This window comes from Mustelus asterias, chromosome 22, assembly GCF_964213995.1.
Source record: "Mustelus asterias chromosome 22, sMusAst1.hap1.1, whole genome shotgun sequence".
Lineage (NCBI taxonomy): Eukaryota > Metazoa > Chordata > Chondrichthyes > Carcharhiniformes > Triakidae > Mustelus > Mustelus asterias.
In genome coordinates this window covers 54,125,005-54,134,477 of record NC_135822.1, presented here as the reverse complement: position 1 = coordinate 54,134,477, position 9,473 = coordinate 54,125,005, and the positions used below count along the sequence as shown (strand labels likewise).

The window sequence follows — 9,473 nt, the reverse complement described above, 5'->3', positions numbered from 1 at the left end:
GTAGAATATAAAGGTAAGGAAGTATTGTTGCAACTGTACAAGGCATTGGTGAGGCCGCACCTGGAGTATTGTGCACAGTTTTGGTCCCCTTATCTGAGGAAAGATGTAGTGACATTGGAGGCAGTTCAGAGGAGGTTCACTAGATTGATTCCAGAGATGAGGGGGTTTGCCGTGTGAAGAGAGATTGAACAGTTTAGGCCGATACTCTCTGGAATTTAGAAGAATGAGGGGAGATCAAATTGAGGTTTACAAGATGATAAAAGGTGTGGATAAAGTAGACGTGGAGCGGATGCTTCCTCTTGTGGGGCATTCTGGGACGAGAGGTCATAGTCTTAGGATAAGGGGCAGCAAATTTAAAACAGAGCTGAGGAGAAACTACTTCTCCCAAAGGGTTGTGAATCTGTGGAATTCGCTGCCCCAAAGTGCAGTGGATGCTGGGACAGTGAGTACATTTAAGGAGGAGTTAGACAGATTATTAATTGGTAATGGGTTGAAGGGTTATGGGGAGAAGGCAGGAAAATGGGGATGAGGAGCATATCAGCCATGATCGAATGGCGGAGCAGACTCGATGGGCTGAATGGCCTAATTCTGCTCCTATACCTTATGAACTTATGGATGTGGATGGGGGGGAAATCTGCCTGAGATCAAGGGTGGAACGGAACCACTACTATCCCAGCTGGCAGGCGAGGCCTTGGAGGAGAATGGAGTCCTCAGTTGTGTCAAAGGCTGGAGACAGAGTCGAGGACCAGAAACTAGATGCCAGTTATAATCCTGTGATGGACAGACTCAAACTGGGAGAGATGGGTGCAAGCCTGAGGTCTCTGAGTCCGTCCTCGATGGAGTTTAGAAGGATGAGGGGGAATCTCATTGAAACTTACAGAATACTGAAAGGCCTGGATAGTGTGGACATGGGGGAGATGTTTCCATCAGTCGGAGAGACTAGGATCCGAGGGCACAGCCTCAGAGTAAAGGGACGACCCTTTAGAATCCCCCTACAGTGCAGGAGGAGGCCATTCAGCCCATTGAGTCTTCACCGACCATAATCCCACCGGTCCCTATTCCCGTTACCCCATACATTTACCCTGCTAATCCCCCTGACACTAGGGGCAATTTAGCATGGCCAATCCACCTAACTAGCACATCTTCGGATTGTGGGAGGAAACCGGAGCACCCGGAGAAAAACCCACGCAGACTTGGGGAGAATGTGCAAACTCCACACAGATAGTGACCCAAGGCCGGTATTGAACCCAGGTCCCTGGTGCTGTGAGGCAGCAGTGCTAACCACTGTGCCACCACGCTGCGAAAGAGTGCAGGAAAGATTTACTAGGATGCTACCGGGACTTGATGGTTTGAGTTATAAGGGGAGGCTGGAAAGACTGGGATTTTTTTCCCTGGAGCGTAGGAGGCTGAGGGGTGATCTTATAGAGGTCTATAAAATAACGAGGGGCATAGATCAGTTCGATAGTCAATATCTTTTCCCAAAGATAGGGGAGTCTAAAACTAGAGGGCATAGGTTTAAGGTGAGAGGGGAGAGATACAAAGGGTCCAGAGGGGCAATTTTTTCACACAGAGGGTGGTGAGTGTCTGGAACAAGCTGCCAGAGGTAGTAGTAGAGGCGGATACAATTTTGTCTTTTAAAAAGCATTTAGACAGTTACATGGGTAAGATGGGTATAGAGGGATATGGGCCAAACGCAGGCAATTGGGACTAGCTTAATGGTTAAAAAAAGGGGCATAATGGACAAGTTGGGCCAAAGGGCCTGTTTCCATGCTGTAAACCTCTGTGACTTTGTAAGGTCAGGAGGAATTTCTTCAGAGGGTTTGGTGAATCTGTGGAATTCATTGCCGCAGAAGGCTGTGGAGGCCGGGTCATTGAGTGTCTTTAAGACAGAGATAGATAAGTTCTTGATTGGTAAGGGGGGTCAAAGGTTATGGGGAAAAGGCGGGAGAATGGGATTGAGAAACTTATCAGCTATGCCGGAACAGACTCGATGGGCCAAATGGCCTAATTCCGCTCCTATACCTTATGGACTAATGGTCTAAATTTGAGAGTCAACAAGGACTCAAAGTTGTCAGGATGGCTGAGTGGTCTAAAGCACCAGACTCAAGGAGTGTGATGCCTTGCCTTGTGTAAGCCTGGGGAATTCTGATCCTTTCCTAGGGGCGTGAGTTCAAATCCCACTCCTGACATTTCCATTAGGGGCTCCACGGTGGCACAGTGGGCACGGCTGCCTCACAGCACCAGGGACCTGGGTTCAATTCTGGCCTCAGGTCACTGTCTGTGTGGAGTTTGCATATTCTCCACGTACTTGCATGGGTTTCCGCCGGGTGCTCTGGTTTCTTCCCACAGGCCAAAGATGTGCAGGTTTGGCCCTGATAAATTGACCCTAATGTCAGGGGGATTAGCAGGGTAAATATGTGGGGTTACGGGGATAGGGCCTGGGTGGGATTGTGTTCGGTGCAGACTCGATGGGCCGAATGGCCTCCTTCTGCACTGTAGGGATTCTATTCTGTGATTCTATGACTTTCGAGAGAAAGATCAGAGGTAGCATTGGTCAGGAGGGATCAGCGACGGGTTTCAAAGAGGTGGATTTTGGTCAATTTGGATCTTATTCGTGTGTCTGGACTAAGGGACAGTAACTCTCTGCTCTCGATCAATCCCCTATAGTCGACGGTATTCTGTTTCCTCCTCGGGGACGCAACCTACACTTCCCCTGGTTCACGAAAATAAAGTCCGTCTGCTTCAAAGCCGTTGCAATATTTTCTCTGGGAGAGTTTTGATAGGTGAAATCTGACCTGTTATAAGATAGAACCTTTTCCAACTTGTCCATTCCTACATCGACTTCAGGACATCGGATTTACGAAATTTATGTGGACTAATATCCCAAATTCCCAAGTCTATCGTCCATGGGTAAACTTACCTCAGATTTGAAGTCACAATCATCGAAACCACGTGGAACAGAAGGAGCCCATTCGGCCCATCGACTCTGCACCGACTCTCCAGGACCAATCCCCCATCTTAACCCCATAACTCTGCCCATTAACCCCGCAAATCCATCTAACATGCACATCTTTGGACACTAAGGAGCAATTTAGCATGGCCACCCACCTAACCTGCACATCTTTGGGCACTAAGGGGCAATTTAGCATGGCCAATCCACCTAACCTGCACATCTTTGGGCACTAAGGGGCAATTTAGCATGGCCAATCCACCTAACTTGCATATCTTTGGGCACCAAGGGACAATTTAGCATGGCCAATCCATCTAACCTGCACATCTTTGGACACTAAGGAGCAATTTAGCATGGCCACCCACCTAACCTGCACATCTTTGGACACTAAGGGGCAATTTAGCACGGCCAATCCACCTAACCTGCACATCTTTGGACACTAAGGGGCAATTTAGCATGGCCAATCCACCTAACCCACATTTCTTTGGAGTGTGGGAGGAAACTGGAGCACCCGGAGGAAACCCACGCAGACACGGGGAGAACGTGCAAACTCCACACAGACAGATTTGTTCCTTCCGCCACCCGGAGTTAGCTGGATGTGGTGAACTAAAGTTCCTCCTCTGAAAAGTGTGAGGTGATACTCTCTGGAAGGAGTAATCTGACAATGAAGTATTCAGTGAATGGCATGACACTGGGGAGTTCTGTGGGACAAGGGGACCTTGGTGTGTTTGTCCACAGATCTCTGAAGGTGGAAGGACAGGTTAATAGGGTGGTGAAAAAGGCACATGGGACACTCGCCTTTATCAATCGGGGTATAGATTACAAAAGCAGGGAAGTCATGTTGGAGTTGTTTGAACTTTGGTGAGGCCACAGCTGGAGAACTGTGTGCAGTTCTGGTCGCCACATTATAGGAAGGATGTGATTGCACTGGAGGGGGTGCAGAGGAGATTCACCAGGATGCTGCCTGGGACGGAGCATTTAAGTTATGAAGAGAGGTTGGGGAGGCTTGGGTTGTTTTCGCTGGAGCAGAGAAGACTGAGGGGCGACCTGATCGAGGTGTTCAAGATTATGAGGGACATGGACAGAGTGGATAAGGAGCAGCTGTTCCCCTTCGTTGAAGGGTCAGTAATGAGGGGATATAGGTTCAAGGTGAGAGGTGGGAGGTTTAGAGGGGAATGTGAGGAAAAACTTTTTTACCCAGAGGGTAGTGAGGGTCTGGAATGCGCTGCCTGGGAGGGAGGTGGAGGCGGGAGGCCTCACATCCTTTAAAAAGTACCAGGATGAGCACTTGGCACATCACAACATTCAGGGCTCCGGGCCCAGTGCTGGTGGATGGGATTAGGTGGGAGGCCAGGTGTTTCTCATGTGTCGGTGCAGACTCGATGGGCCAAAGGGCCTCTCCTGTGCTGTATAAAACTATGATTCTCTTCTGAGTAGCCAGTCGAACCAATTTCCCAAAGGAGATACCACAGAAATGAGAGTCCTAGTCCCACTGTGCTAACAGGAGGTGATGGCCTAGTGGTATTATCATCAGACTATTAATCCAGAATCTCAGCTAATGTTCTGGGGACCCGGGTTCGAATCCCGCCACGGCAGATGGTGGAATTTGAATTCAATTAAAAAAATATCTGGAATTGCGAATCTACTGATGACCATGAAACATTGTCGATTGTCAGAAAAACCCATCTGGTTCACTAATGTCCTTTAGGGAAGGAAATCTGCCGTTCTTACCCGGTCTGGCCTACATGTGACTCCAGAGCCACAGCAATGTGGTTGACTCTCAACTGCCCTCGGGCAACTAGGGATGGGCAATAAATGCTGGCCCAGCCAGCGACTCCCATGTCCCATAAATGAATTTAAAAAAGCAGATGGGGTGGTTAAATTGCATTTAACCCCTTCATGGGTTATACATTTCTCGCTTGATTGTTGGCCACGTCCCAACACTGCCCAATGCCTGGTGGGCAATGCCAGGGGCAGCCCCCCCTCCCCCCCACACCCCCCCACACCCCCTGCCCCTGACCTCCCGGGTGGGTGGGTGCCTCAATAGCCTCCTGTTCTACCGGCGAAGACATCACATCTGATTCCCATTGATGGGGGAACCGATGCGATCCTCACTGGAGAGAACCTTACCCAGCAAGGCTACAGAGGTAGGTTCGCCCGTTCCGTTCCGTCCCAAGCCCGCCATATCCATCCAAGTTGGGTTTCAAAGGCTGACTTCGCCAGACATCGGGATCCGGTAAATCTGGCACAATCCTGATTTCCCGCCGATCGGTTGGCAATGGGAATAGGATCGCATGCCCCACCACCCCCCACCACCCCAGGTCTTGGGGATATTTAATTCCCTCCCGACAGGGTTTGGTTTGGATCTTACGAGAACCTTAAGAATTTTTTATTTCCAGCTGAGGCACTAATAAACTGATTGATGCGTCTCCATCTGTCATTCTTAAGCACTTCGGTTATGAAATTACGTTGACTGAAGCATCCACCCACTGATCATTGCCAAGAGGATAGGGAAATTCGGCATGTCAGCTACGACTCTCACCAATTTTTTCCAGGTCACCAACAACCTGCCCTGGTCCCCCCACGCCGATGCTATAGATAAGAAAGCCCACCAACGCCTCTACTTTCTCAGAAGACGAAGGAAATTCAGCATGTCTGCTACAACTCTCACCAACCTCTGCAGATGCACCATAGAAAGCAGTTTTCCAGATGTATCACAGCTTGGTCTGGCTCCTGCTCTGACCAAGACCACAAGGAACTACAAAGGATTGTGAACAAAAGCCCAGTCCCATCACACAAACCAGCCTCCCATCCACTGACTCTGTCTACACTTCCCGCTGCCTCAGGAAAAGCAGCCAGCATAATCAAGGACCCCACACACCCCGGACATTCTCTCTTCCACCTTCTTCCGTCGGGAAAAAGATACAAAAGTCTGAGGTCACGTCCCAACTGACTCAAGAACAGCTTCTTCTCTGCTGCTGTCAGACTTTTGAATGGATCACCTCGCATTGAGTTGATTTTTCTCTACACCCTAACTATGACTGTAACAGTATATTCTGCACTTTCTCCTTTCCTTCTCTATGAATGGTATGCTTTGTCTGCAGAGCAAGAAAGAAACAATACCTTTCACTGTATCCTAGAACATGTGACAATAATAAATCAAATATAAAGTTGATCTTTCTCTGCACCCGAGCTATTACAGTAACACTACATTCTGGACTCTTTCCTTTCCTCCTCTATGAATGGTATGCAATGTCTGTATAGCGTGCAAGAAACAATCCTTTTCACTGTATCCCAATACATGTGACAAAAAAAATCAAACAATCCTTTTCACTGTATCCCAATACATGTGACAATAATAAATCAAACAATACTTTTCACTGTATCCCAGTACATGTGACAATAATAAATCAAACAATACTTTTCACTGTGTCCCAGTACATGTGACAATAATAAATCAAACAATACTTTTCACTGTGTCCCAGTACATGTGACAATAATAAATCAAACAATACTTTTCACTGTGTCCCAGTACATGTGACAATAATAAATCAAACAATACTTTTCACTGTGTCCCAGTACATGTGACAATAATAAATCAAACAATACTTTTCACTGTATCTCAGTACATGTGACAACGATCAACCAAATCAAATCAAATTACGTTTTAAAATTTGATCTTATTTTAAAATTAGAATATCGAATGGAGTCATTGGTGAATTGTTATTATTTCCACCTCAGGCAGGATTACCAGAAGTATGTTCAACGGCAAAGACATTATTTTAATTCCTTTATTTTTAGAATTCCCTTGTGCAGGTTCCAGCTGCCTGGCTCCCTGCAGGACAGGGAGGAGAGGCTGGTGTACTGTGGTAAATTCCGCCATCTGGTGGAAGCACCAAGGACTGCGCCTAGACAAGCGCTGGTCTCATTCATCAGGCTGGGTCCTGCATATTTCACCTCCATATCTGGAGGTTGGCATAATCAAGTCTACGAGGAACGAGACTTGCCAGGACACCAAGACTGAAGTCCACCACCAACCCACGTCAAACAATCAAATCCAACTGGAGCGGCACGGTGGCACAATGATTAGCACTGCTGCCTCACAGCGTCACGGACCCGCGTTCAATTGCAGCCTCGGGTCACTGCCTATGTGGAGTTTGCACGTTCTCCCCGTGTCTGCGTGGGTTTCCACTGGGTGCTCCGGTTTCCACCTCAGTCCAAAGATGTGCGGATTAGGTGAATTGGCCATGCTAAATTGCACCTTAGCATCCAAAGATGTGTAGGTTAGATGGATTGGCCATGCTAAATTGCCCCTTAGTGTCCAAAGATGTGTAGGTTAGATGGATTGGCCATGCTAAATTGCCCCTTAGTGTCCAAAGATGTGCGGGTTAGGTGGATTAATGGGATAAATGTGTGGCGTTGTGGGGACAGAGTGCATGGGTAAGATGCTCTGTCAGAGGGTCGGTGCAGGCACGATGGGCCGAATGGCCTCCTTCTGCCCTGTGCTGTCAGTTTTAAATGCTGGTAGCTTTCGAAGATTCAGCTGTAAATGTTGTTTGCCTCGGAGCTGTAACTGAATTCTCCTACCCTCATCAAACTGCCCCCCTCAGCCTGCCCCGAATGATTTGCCGTTGTCCCGCACCCTGCTCCCTCAGGCACAGATTGGAATGCTTGCTTTATGGAGCTTAGTGCTCTACACCAGAGACGGGTATATGTTTGATTCTTTGTACACGTAAAGTTTCAGTACTGAGGCTGCCACGAGTGAAGCGAAGATGGAAGGGTTACCATTGTTCAGTTTCTGAAATAATTTTCCAAATGGAATTTGAAACAGGATTAATAAACTGAGTGTCCCACTGTATATTACATTTCGCAATCTTTACCTTATAATGGGTGAATCAACTTTCGACCCTCACCTGGCCATACCTCAAGAGGTGGCCTCGTGGTATTGTTACTAGACCATTAATCCAGAAACTCAGCTAATGTTCTGGGGACCCGGGTTCGAATCCCACCACGGCAGATGGTGGAATTTGAATTCAATTTTTAAAAATCTGGAATTAAGAATCTACTGATGATCACAAAACAATTGTCGGAAAAACCCATTAAGATTAAAGTTTATTTATTAGTGTCACAAATTGGCTTATATTAACACCGCAATGAAGTTACTGTGAAAATCCCCTAGTCGCCACACTCCGGCGCCTGTTCGGGTTACACTGAGGGAGAATTTAACACCTAACCAGCACGTCTTTCAGACTGTGGGAAGAAACCGGAGCACCCGGAGGAAACCCACGCAGACACGGCTCTTGTTCAGTTCACAGCAATTCATTGAATCCCTCCAGTGCAGAAAGAGGCCATTCAGCCCATTGAGCTCCTCCGATAACAATCAGGCTGATCCCCGTAACACTGTGCATTTTCCCTGCTTATCTCCCTGACACTAAGGGGCAATTTAGCACGGCCAATCCACCTAACCTGCACATCTTTGGACTGTGGGAGGAAACCGGAGCACCCGGAGGAAACCCACGCAGACACGGGGAGAATGTGCAGACTCCACACAGACAGTGACCCAAGCCGGAATTCGAACCTGGGTCCCTGGCGCTGTGAGGCAGCAGTGCTAACCACTGTGCCACCATCATCAGGAAATGGGTAATAAATGATGGCCCACCTTACAAAACGTTCAGAATTAATCAATAATTAATTCAAGCAGCAAGCTTTCGATTTGAGTTTGATTTGATTTATTATTGTCACATGTACTGGGATACAGTGAAAAGTATTGTTTGATTTATTATTGTCACATGTACTGGGATACAGTGAAAAGTATTGTTTGATTTATTATTGTCACATGTACTGGGATACAGTGAAAAGTATTGTTTGATTTATTATTGTCACATGTACTGGGATACAGTGAAAAGTATTGTTTGATTTATTATTGTCACATGTACTGGGACACAGTGAAAAGTATTGTTTGATTTATTATTGTCACATGTATTGGGATACAGTGAAAAGTATTGTTTGATTTATTATTGTCACATGTACTGGGATACAGTGAAAAGTATTGTTTGATTTATTATTGTCACATGTACTGGGATACAGTGAAAAGTATTGTTTGATTTATTATTGTCACATGTACTGGGATACAGTGAAAAGTATTGTTTGATTTATTATTGTCACATGTACTGGGATACAGTGAAAAGTATTGTTTCATTTATTATTGTCACATGTATTGGGATACAGTGAAAAGTATTGTTTGATTTATTATTGTCACATGTATTGGGATACAGTGAAAAGTATTGTTTGATTTATTATTGTCACATGTATTGGGATACAGTGAAAAGTATTGTTTGATTTATTATTGTTACATGTACTGGGATACAGTGAAAAGTATTGTTTGATTTATTATTGTCACATGTACTGGGATACAGTGAAAAGTATTGTTTGATTTATTATTGTCACATGTACTGGGATACAGTGAAAAGTATTGTTTGATTTATTATTGTCACATGTATTGGGATACAGTGAAAAGTATTGT

The 9,473-nt window shown here is 46.2% G+C and overlaps 1 non-coding gene across 1 annotated transcript; it reads left to right on the top strand.

Annotated features, from left to right (window-relative positions):
- The first annotated feature begins 2,070 nt into the window (after positions 1–2,070).
- trnal-caa (transfer RNA leucine (anticodon CAA)) lies at positions 2,071–2,189 on the top strand. Its single transcript has 2 exons — positions 2,071–2,108; positions 2,144–2,189. It is a non-coding gene; the product is annotated as a tRNA-Leu (tRNA).
- Positions 2,190–9,473: the final 7,284 nt, after the last annotated feature.